Raw genomic sequence first — 9,705 nt, 5'->3', positions numbered from 1 at the left:
TCTTCTTTTCCTTTTTTAAGAAAGAAAAGCACTGACTCCGTATCCTGAAATTTTAAAAATAGGCTTAATACACCAAGCCTCTGAGGGTACAGTGTTGCTGGGGACAATGACGACTGCTTACTGAGAGTGGGATACAGAAAAATAAGGGGTCGTTTCCTTTGAATGTTGTGACGTTGCTAAGGACAGATGAGCCAAGAACCAGGGCTCAGTCAAGAAACTCTGGTGTTTCCTTTTAACTGTTTTTTTGTTTGTTTGTTTTTGTTTCTTTTTCTTTTTCTGGAATTGGAGAGAATTTAAGGCAGACATTTTGCTATGGGGAGGAGTGAAGAGACACACATCCACCTCTGTTCCCTCCATTCTGTGGGACAGCCCAACATTGTTTAAGAACAAGGTGAGCTTTATATCAGGAAGGATCGTTTCCTCCAGTTGTTCTTGACCAGTCTGTGCCTAGGAACATCTTGGAATCTTTGTCAGGACTAACAAAACTCAATCTTTAGTTTCCTCTCTCAGGATTAACCATTTGTCTGAACTCCAGTAAGAGGGAATGACATGGAGGAAAAAAATGTTTGAAGAAAGCCAAAGATTAGATGTCAAGTGCTACTTGATGGAGATGAAGAATTAAAAAGGAACATGAAATGACCTGTGCCCATCTATTCCTTACTTACATGGGACAGTCCATCCGGGCTACCGAGTAACCCGTTTCATAGCATCTAGGTCATTCCATATAGACATTTGGCAAGTATTATTTATGACAGTGGCTCTTAAAGGGTGGTCCTCAGAGCAGTCACATCAGGGTCACCTAGAAGCTTGTTGGAGATGCAGGTTCTCTAGGATCACCCCAGACTCAGGAAACAGAAACCCTGGGGGTGGGTCCCAGCTCTGGCTGGCTTAACAAACCTTCCTGGAGATTCCAATGTGTACTGAGTGTGAGAGACATTGGTTTATAACATAAATTGTGAGCTTTGAAGCCAGCTGAAGCTCCAGAGGCACAGGAGATGAGTAGCACCCAGGGTCTGTCTTGCATAGAAACCAGGCATGGCAGTGTTTGGAGCTACCAGTGGGCCACCTCCAACAGCCTCCTGTCCACTGGCCCTGAAGCTAAACACATCATATTTTTCTAATACAAATCACCTTCTTGGAGATAGTTTTCAGTGGTAAAAAGTGATGAAGGCAATACATTTATTTTGAGACACTATTGGAGTCTAAGTGCTTCTGTGTGGCATGAAAGAAATCCTATTCATGTTTTACAATTGAAAAATGGGGGGTGGTGGTTTTTTCTATGGAAGAAAAGAATTTCCGTAACATGTTTGCTACCCTGCCACTTCTTTTCAGTGCAAGCTTTGAAAATTTAATAGACTAAGTAGTTACAAGACAGTACAGCTTAATCAAAGATCTTAACCCCCCATAAATGGGTAAATGAAGACCTGAAGTTACCAACTGTTAATACCTATGCATCAGATGAAATCTAGAATAATAGGAAGGAAATGTTTTCTTTGTGTAGCTAAAGCAGAACACTGCAGAACAAAAGCCAGTGGCTGTATATATTTTACAATTAGATTCTAATCTATTGCAGGATAACTTTTCTATTTTTAACTCTATAAAATAACCTCTGTCTCAACATTGGGACTCTATTAGCAGCTATTATTATGTAATAACCCAGAACATTGAACCTATACCGACACATAAATAGGTAATATTAATACAATGTATTAATAAATTTATTACAAATTATTAATACATGTAAATGTATTTTTCTGGAGATATGAATTGCAAAGCAAATCCAGCACATCAGTTTTTAGGTTTGATTTGATGTCATCTAAATTGGTGTTACAGAATCAAAAAATGTCTGTCAAAAGGGAATGATTAAAATAAACCTAAATTGTTTTCCATTTTGCATGTTTTGAGACTGGTAAATGTTTGGTTGATGCTCATAAAAACTGAGGGAAAGAGAGCTTTCATTAACACAAAGCTTCTGATATATTTTAAATAAATAATTATTTCCCAAAACCATTGTTGAATGTATTTTATTTCTGGCATACTGAATTTTTTTAATGGTACCAGGGAATTGAATCCAGGGGTGCTTAACCACTAAGCCATATCCCCAAGCCTTTTTTAAAACTTTGAGACAAGCTCTCACTTAGTTGCCTGGGGCCTCTTTAAGTTGCTGAGGCTGGCTTTGAATTTGCAATCCTCTTACCTCAGCCTCCACAGCCAATGGGATTACAGGAGTGCACCACCATACCTGGCCTTTTTTTTTTTTTTTTTTTCCTCTTTTAAGAATTATTTAGTAATCTTGAAAATAACATCTTAATACTTGCTATATTTACACTGCCCTCTCCAAGTATAACTCTCAGCCACCTTACCTCCTACAGCAGGATTTCTGGGAAGTCTACAGAACCCTTGCCCCCTGCCTTTGTCACCCTAGTCATAGAGGAATGGTTCTTGCCCCAGCAGAACAGGCACCCCTATGACCTTTTTAGAAGTGCAGACTCTCAGGCCCTGCCCCAAACCTGCTGAATCAGAATCTGCATTGAACAAGATGTCCCGGTGAAGGGAGTACATGGTAAGGTTTGAGAAACATTGGTCTAAGAGGCCAGAACCGATCACCCCTTTCTCTCAACTGATGGGACATTCAAAGGAATAATTACAGAGGGCTAAGAGGAGACAGTTCACAAAGATATGGACAGGGTTAAGAGAACCATTAAGGAATGGTAGATAGCTGGTGGGGACCCCAGCGACAGAGCTTCAGCAATAGGAAAGACACTATAGGATAAGAGCTCTGGCCTCAAGAAGCAGCCACTGTTTAACTGTAGCATGAAAGGAACATGTTTTTTTGTTTGTTTGTTTCTTTCTTTTTAAATTTTATTTTTTTGGTACTGGGGATCGAACCCAGGAGTGCTTTACTATTTACCGCTAAGCCACGTACAACCCCAGCCCTTTTTTATTTTTTGAGACAGGGTATCTCAGGTGGTAAGGATTTTGCTAAACTGGGGAGGCTGGCCTGGAACCTGCAAGCCTCCTGCCTCAGCCTCCCGAGTAGCTGGGATTACAGACGTGCACCATCATGCCCAGCCAATATGGGGTTTTAAAGACTCGGACCTCTTATCTCTCTCTGCAGTGTCTTGAAGGCAGGTCCCATTGAGAAGTCAGAGAGCAAGGAAGCCCAGGCATTGTGGACCATAGAAATCAGGGAAGGGTGGGAAAGAAATTTAGTGGAACAAATAGGGAGATCCAGCTCAGAAACCACCAGCACTGATCTCATCTGCCTTTAGTCCCTTTCTACCTCTATGACCACCAAGGATCCATGCCTCCCAAGTCATGAACTCTGTTGATGCCCCTCTCAGATTCCCCTCACTAGGCAGGAAAACTCATCTTCCAGCTGCTACAATGCTCATAAGCACATAACTGTACACTCCTCACCCAGAGAACTGTCTTCACCCAGGAAGTGAGACCCATCTTCTACCCTGCTAGACTGGATATATAGGGATAGAAAAGACCAGACTCCTCGCCTCCAGCAGGGACCAGCTTAATGGTGTAATCTCCAGGGATCCCAGGAGATCAGGATGAAGCTGGTCCAACGAGAACACATCCTTGCTGGCTCCTTCCTGCTTCCCTCCCACCCCTTCTCTTGAGAGCACTCCATCACTGGCATAAGGCTTTGCTTCAAGGGATCTGGACATAGCACAGTGATTCACACTCAAACTCTTCCTCCCTACCCTTCTACTCCTCCTCAATCCAAAATCTAAACTCTTTCGCTGTGTGCTCTGGGATTCTTGGGTTAACATCGTTTAAAAAAAAAAAAATTGTTGTGTTATCAACTTCTTCTTCAGAGAGCCGAGGTCTGCACCCACCATAATGTGGACTTCTTTGTTTGGGGCTGGCTAGTTCCTCCCTTCTTCTCTCCACTTTCTCCTTGCTTGCCCTTTAGAGACATGCATGGTGCCGTTGCCATTGGCAGGCATCAAAGAAGATGCTTTGAATCCAGTTTTGAAACCGATTCCAGACTTTTTTTCTTTTTTTCCTAGTGAGATCCCAGATCTCTGAAAGAGAAGCTTCCCGGGGAGAGGAATGAGCCCCTGCTGCCTTACCATACCTCAGCCAGCTCCCGGCTAGCCAGGACCGCCTCTGCTTCGGGCAACCCAGGAGTTCTTGGTATGAAGGTTCTGCTTTGTTAGATGACTGTCAGAAATTTCATGGACCTGAGAAAACAGAGCTCATTACAACATGTGTCCTGAAATGACTGGGTGTGGCTAAGATATTCCCATCCAGTGGATAGAAAAGAAAACAGTAATAAGGAAAAAAAAAATTAAAGTGGTTTTTGTTTGGTTTGGTTTGGTTTAGTATGAGGAATTGAACCCAGGGATGCTTTACCACTGAGCTACATCCTCACTCCCTTTTTTAAAAATTTATTTTCTATTTTGAGACAGGGGCTCACCAAGTTGCTTAGAGCCTCACTAAGTTGCTCAGGCTGACCTCAAACTTGTCATCCTCCTGCCTCAGCCTCCGGAGTGGCTGGGATTACAAACGTGTGCCACCACATCTGGCTAAAGTGATCTTTTTAAAGTGTCTGTTTCCAATTATTTTCCAAGTTCTAATTTTCTTTCTTTTTTTTTAATTTGCTTGAATTATTTTTTTAAATTTTATTTATTTATTGGTATGTGGGGCTGAGCATCAAACCCAGTGCCTCACATATGTCAGGTGAGCGCTCTGCCGCTGAGCCACGACCCCAGTCCAAGTTCTAATTTTCTACAAGAGTGAGATCATACATACCACCCTGAAAAAGACAGCAGTAATAACTTTTATAATTTGGTCCAGGGGCAGCCACCCCTAAGTGAGAGATGAAACTCTGGGATCCAGTTGGGATCTATTGGCCACAATTGCCAAATTCCTTCCTATTCTTTTCTTGTAAAATGAGACACCAATATCTTAGCATCAGCTCTAAGAAGATACTGAACCAGATCATTCATTCAACAAGCAACCAAAGCCAGGTACCTGTTGGGGGACAGGTATAGGTGCTAGGGTATTCCTGCTCATATGCCTTCCCTGGAGAGCAAAGCACTCTGTCCATAACCATCAGTGCTCCTGACTCTTATTTTTTGGCACTGGGGATTGAACTCACGGGCACTCACCACTGATCCATGTCCCCAGCCCTATTTTTTATTTTATTTAGAGACAGGGCCTCACTGAGTTGGTAAGCACCTCACCATTGCTGAGGCTGGCTTTGAACTTGCAGTCCTCCTGCCTCAGCCTCCCAAACGGCTGGGACCACAGGCTTGCGCCATCACGCCCGGCTGCTGATCCTGACTCTAATTTCCAGGTAGGAATGGGTCAGTGAAGGCAAAACTGGGTTATTGTGGTGTCTTCTTTTGCAGGGAGATGCCACAGGGACAGGCGTGGGGACCAGTCGTGCCCCCGGCTACAGACACAGGAAGACCAATGCACAAAATCTTTGAGGCCTACTTTAGTCTCCTCCCCCCACACCCTTGTACATAGTTTAAACTCTCCACACTGGGTCATTCAAACCCAGAGTCACCAGAAAAAAGAAGTCGCTGTTTGGGGGATGGCAGATGATCAAGAGTTCAGACAGCTGCGATGAAGGATTAGTTGTGGTTTTTTCTCAGTGCCTCACTACAAACTGTGCTGCAGACCCATGTTCAAACACTATTAAATGAGAATGTTTTCCCTGGCACCGATCCACCTTTTCTCCACAGTTTAAGTATTGAATTTTTTTTTTTCTCAAACTGAAGTAGCTTCGGTTTACAGCTCACATTTAAAACTTAAAAACGTTATTTCCATAAATGTTGGCAGAAACCGGCCACCGTTTTTTATTCCATCGGCAGTCATAATAAAGTCTTTCCCATTGACAATCTAACAAATCATTTTCTGTTTGCCACTGAATGGGGTTCAATAAAATTTTTGTGCTCTTAAAATTCCCTTAATAAGAACTCATAAGAGCACACATTTCCTTCCTAAGGCAGCCTTTGTGGTCTGTCCCCAGCGATTCTCCTTTTAGATCCCAGAGGTGAGCAAAGGTTAGTGGCAGTCTCAAAATTTAGAATATTCACGTGTCAAACAGGATATCTTGCGCTACATTTCAGTCCGTTGGTCATTTTTAAATATGTGCATATTTATAAACCGCCCCTCAGCCCTGAGCAGTGACCATGAGGGGTGGCCTTTGGACCTTCATGGTGGGTGTCTTCCACTTGGATGCCCGAGTGGCAATGGGGCTGGATAGACAAACCCCAACGGCAGTCATCTCCCCAGGACCAGCCTGAGGAAACCAAACAGGGAGAGCATTGTGTTCCGTGCCGTTGGGGCAGAGGGAAAATGAGGCATCTTAGACCTGGACCCTCCTACAAAGCTTACAAATGTGCTTGGTTTTTCAAAAGACCAAACTGATGCTGAACCTATGGAGTCTCAATCCAGAAGTCTCCTAGGCTCTTCCAAGAAACACACTCAGGGAGCTGTTGGGTTGAGCTATTGAGTGCAGCCTCACACTGGGGTTTCATGGTAGTTTAAGAGGAACCAGCCGCTTAAAAAAAAAAAAAAATCTGGTTTTGTTTTCTTTGAAAAAGGTTTAGTAACTCAGCTCCTTAGTCAAAGATGTTGACCACACTGTCACCAGGGGATATTCCTAGGGTAGAGGTAGAAGAGTCCTTTTATTGTGTATGTGTGTGTATGTGTGTGTGTGTGTGTGTGTGTGTGTAGGGGGGGTTCTGGGAATTGAACTCAGGGGCACTCAACCACTGAGCCACATCCCCAACCCTATTTTGTATTTTATTCAGAGACAGGGTCTCACTGAGTTGCTTAGTGCCTCACTAAGTTGCTGAGGCTGGCTTTGAACTCGCAAATCTCCTTTCTCAGCCTCCCAAGCCACTGGGATTACTGGTGTGCACCACCTTGCCCAGCTGAGGGGGCCTTTTAACCCTAGTGAAAGGGGAACAACTTCAGAGAGTGAAGGAGGACCTCCCCCACCCCACTATGTGGAACAACATCCTTTACTAAAACTCACCCCAGACTCTAAGGATGAGGACCAAATGGTAGCTCTGCAGGGCACATGGAGGAGGAAGCAGGGAAGCCCAACCCAGGCTGGTCCCTGTGGATGTTTCCTGCCATCCGTTCATGCAGCTGGGGAGGACAAGTGCAGTCAAGAGCTACAAGGACAATTAAGCAGCTGCTGGGTACACTATCTGCACATACTCAGGAACCCCAAGAAAGGCATCTACTCACTGGGTCCCCCACTCCTTCATAGTCTTGCTTTATGACCATCCTTCCCACTAACTTCAAAAGGAAATTTTTTCCTGGTGGAGTAGAGGGGTGGGGCAAGGACAGATAGAAGAACCCAGCAATCTGTGGGCAAAGACCATCTCCCTTACCAGGAAGCCATATAATATCTGACTCATCACTGGGCAGGAGGGCACCCCCAACTGGAAGGATGCTGTGGTCACAAGTGCACCCATTAAAAACACTGACTCTATAGGCACCACTGTCATGGTGCATGCCTGTAATCCCAGCGGCTTAGGAAGCTGAGGCAGGAGGATCTTGAATTCAAAGCCAGTCTCAGCAATTTAACAAGGCCCTAAGCAACATAGTGAGACCCTGTCTCTAAAATAAAATATAAGAAGGGCTGGGGAATGTGGCTCAGTGATGAGTGCCCCTGGATTCAATCCCCAGAGAAAAAAAAAAAGATAAAAAAAAACACTGACTCCTTTGGCCAAATAGTCCCATAGGGGTACGAACTGTTGCCTGTAGGTTATTTCAGCCAGACAGGAGTGGTAGGTTAATGTCATGGGCTGAGAACTCTAGAAGATGACCTGCCATGGGGATTCGGCGGATGAAGGGTGTGAGGGGAGCAGGCAATGAAGAAGTACACATAGAAGGATCTAGAAGTTGCAATAGTATGGTAGAGGGTGAAAAAGAAAGCTAGAAAAACACAAATGTGTTTATTACACCCAACTAATCACCATGCTACCAAGACCCAAAACATCATCTTCTTTTGTTCCTTTCCGGGGCACTATGGGAAAAATCTTGTCTCCCAGTGGGGCGCCTATAATTCCAGGGATTTGGGAGGCTGAGACAGGAAGATCATAAATTCAAGGCCAGCCTCAACAACTAACTTAGTGAAACCCTAAACAACTTAGTAAAACCCTATCTCAGAATAAAAAATAAAAAGGGCTCAGGATGTGGCTCAGTAGTTAAGAGCCCCTGGTTTCAACTAGACAAGTAGTTTATGTGAAGGAATAAGTTCTAATAAAGTTGTTTCCAGAACCCCACACTTTCCTGGTTTTCCAACCCCCTTCTCAATCTCTTTGGCTGATTTCTCATTTCATAGAGAGCCTGGTACTCTTTCCAATTTTTGTTTGTTTCTTTGTTTTTTGTTGTTGGTGGGGTTTTTTTCGGGGGGGAAGGTACTGGAGATTGAACTCAGGGGCACTCGACCACTGAGCCACATCTCCAGCTCTATTTTGTATTTTATTTAGAGACAGGGTCTCACCGAGTTGCTTAGCACCTTGCGGTTGCTGAGGCTGGCTTTGAACTCCCGATCCTCCGGCCTCAACCTCCCGAGTCTCTGGGATTACAGGCATGTGCCATGGCACCCAGCTTATTTGTTTGTTTGTTTAGTACCGGGAATTGAACACAGGGGCACTCAACCACTAAGCCACATCCCCAGCCCTATTTTGTATTTTATTTAGAGACAGGGTCTCACTGAGTTGCTCAGCCAATGCTGAGACTGGCTTTGAATTCATGATCCTCCTGTCTCTGCCTCCTGAGCTGCTGAGATTACAGGCTTGTGCCATCGCACCCAGCTCAAATTAACAAATTGAGCCTCACGGCTTCAGGTGTTATTGCCATGCTGATAATTTGACAGTCAAACTCCTCCCAGATCCCTCACAGCCGAACTCAGGACCCCAGCTGAAACATGTTGGCTACTGGTGACCCACAGCTCTTTTTCCAAAACTGCCCGAAGCTGAGGGCAGTTTTAGAAAAGGGCTGAGGGTCACCAGTAGCCACATGTTTGCCTTCAAAGATTTCTATACCTCCAGGGAACTTCCCACAGCCAACAATGGACTGTCCCGGATTTCTCCCGAGAGCACCCCCACAATAAACAATGTGTGCTCATGTGATATCCCTGTCTCCAGCTCTGCTGGGGACCTCACCTCAGAAATCTCTCCAATTCTGTTTGCAGCCTGGACCTCCCATCCCAATCTCAGACCACAGGCTTTGCACCAAATTCCTTCCTCCCCACATACAGAATCTTCCCCATTTTAGTAAATGCAACTCCATCTTTCTCTTCATTCAGGCCCCAAACCTTGACGTCATCCTTATTCCTCTGTCTCCTACTCCAACCCAAACTGTCAGCAAATTCCACAGACTCTGCTTTCAAAATAAATCTAGACTCATGATTTTCACCACTGCCACTGCTATGGCCCCAGATCCAGGCCTGTGATCTTCCAGTATCTCCTCGTGGCTCTCCCTGATCCCACCCCATTCAAATTCATGTTTCCTACAATATGGCAGCTAGAGTGATCCTTGAAGAGTTAGTCAAGACACTCAAACTTCCCAATGGCCTGCACCTTACTCAATACAAGCCAAAGACCCTGCACAGACCAGTTAGACCCGACACCCTCTATTCTGGACCCTGACTCATAGACATGTCTGGCCTTTATTCCTTCTGCTCCCCCTTGCCTGCTCCTCTGCTTGGCC

Source organism: Marmota flaviventris, chromosome 1 (genome assembly GCF_047511675.1).
Source record: "Marmota flaviventris isolate mMarFla1 chromosome 1, mMarFla1.hap1, whole genome shotgun sequence".
In the NCBI taxonomy this organism is placed as follows: domain Eukaryota; kingdom Metazoa; phylum Chordata; class Mammalia; order Rodentia; family Sciuridae; genus Marmota; species Marmota flaviventris.
This window is presented reverse-complemented; position numbering follows the sequence as displayed.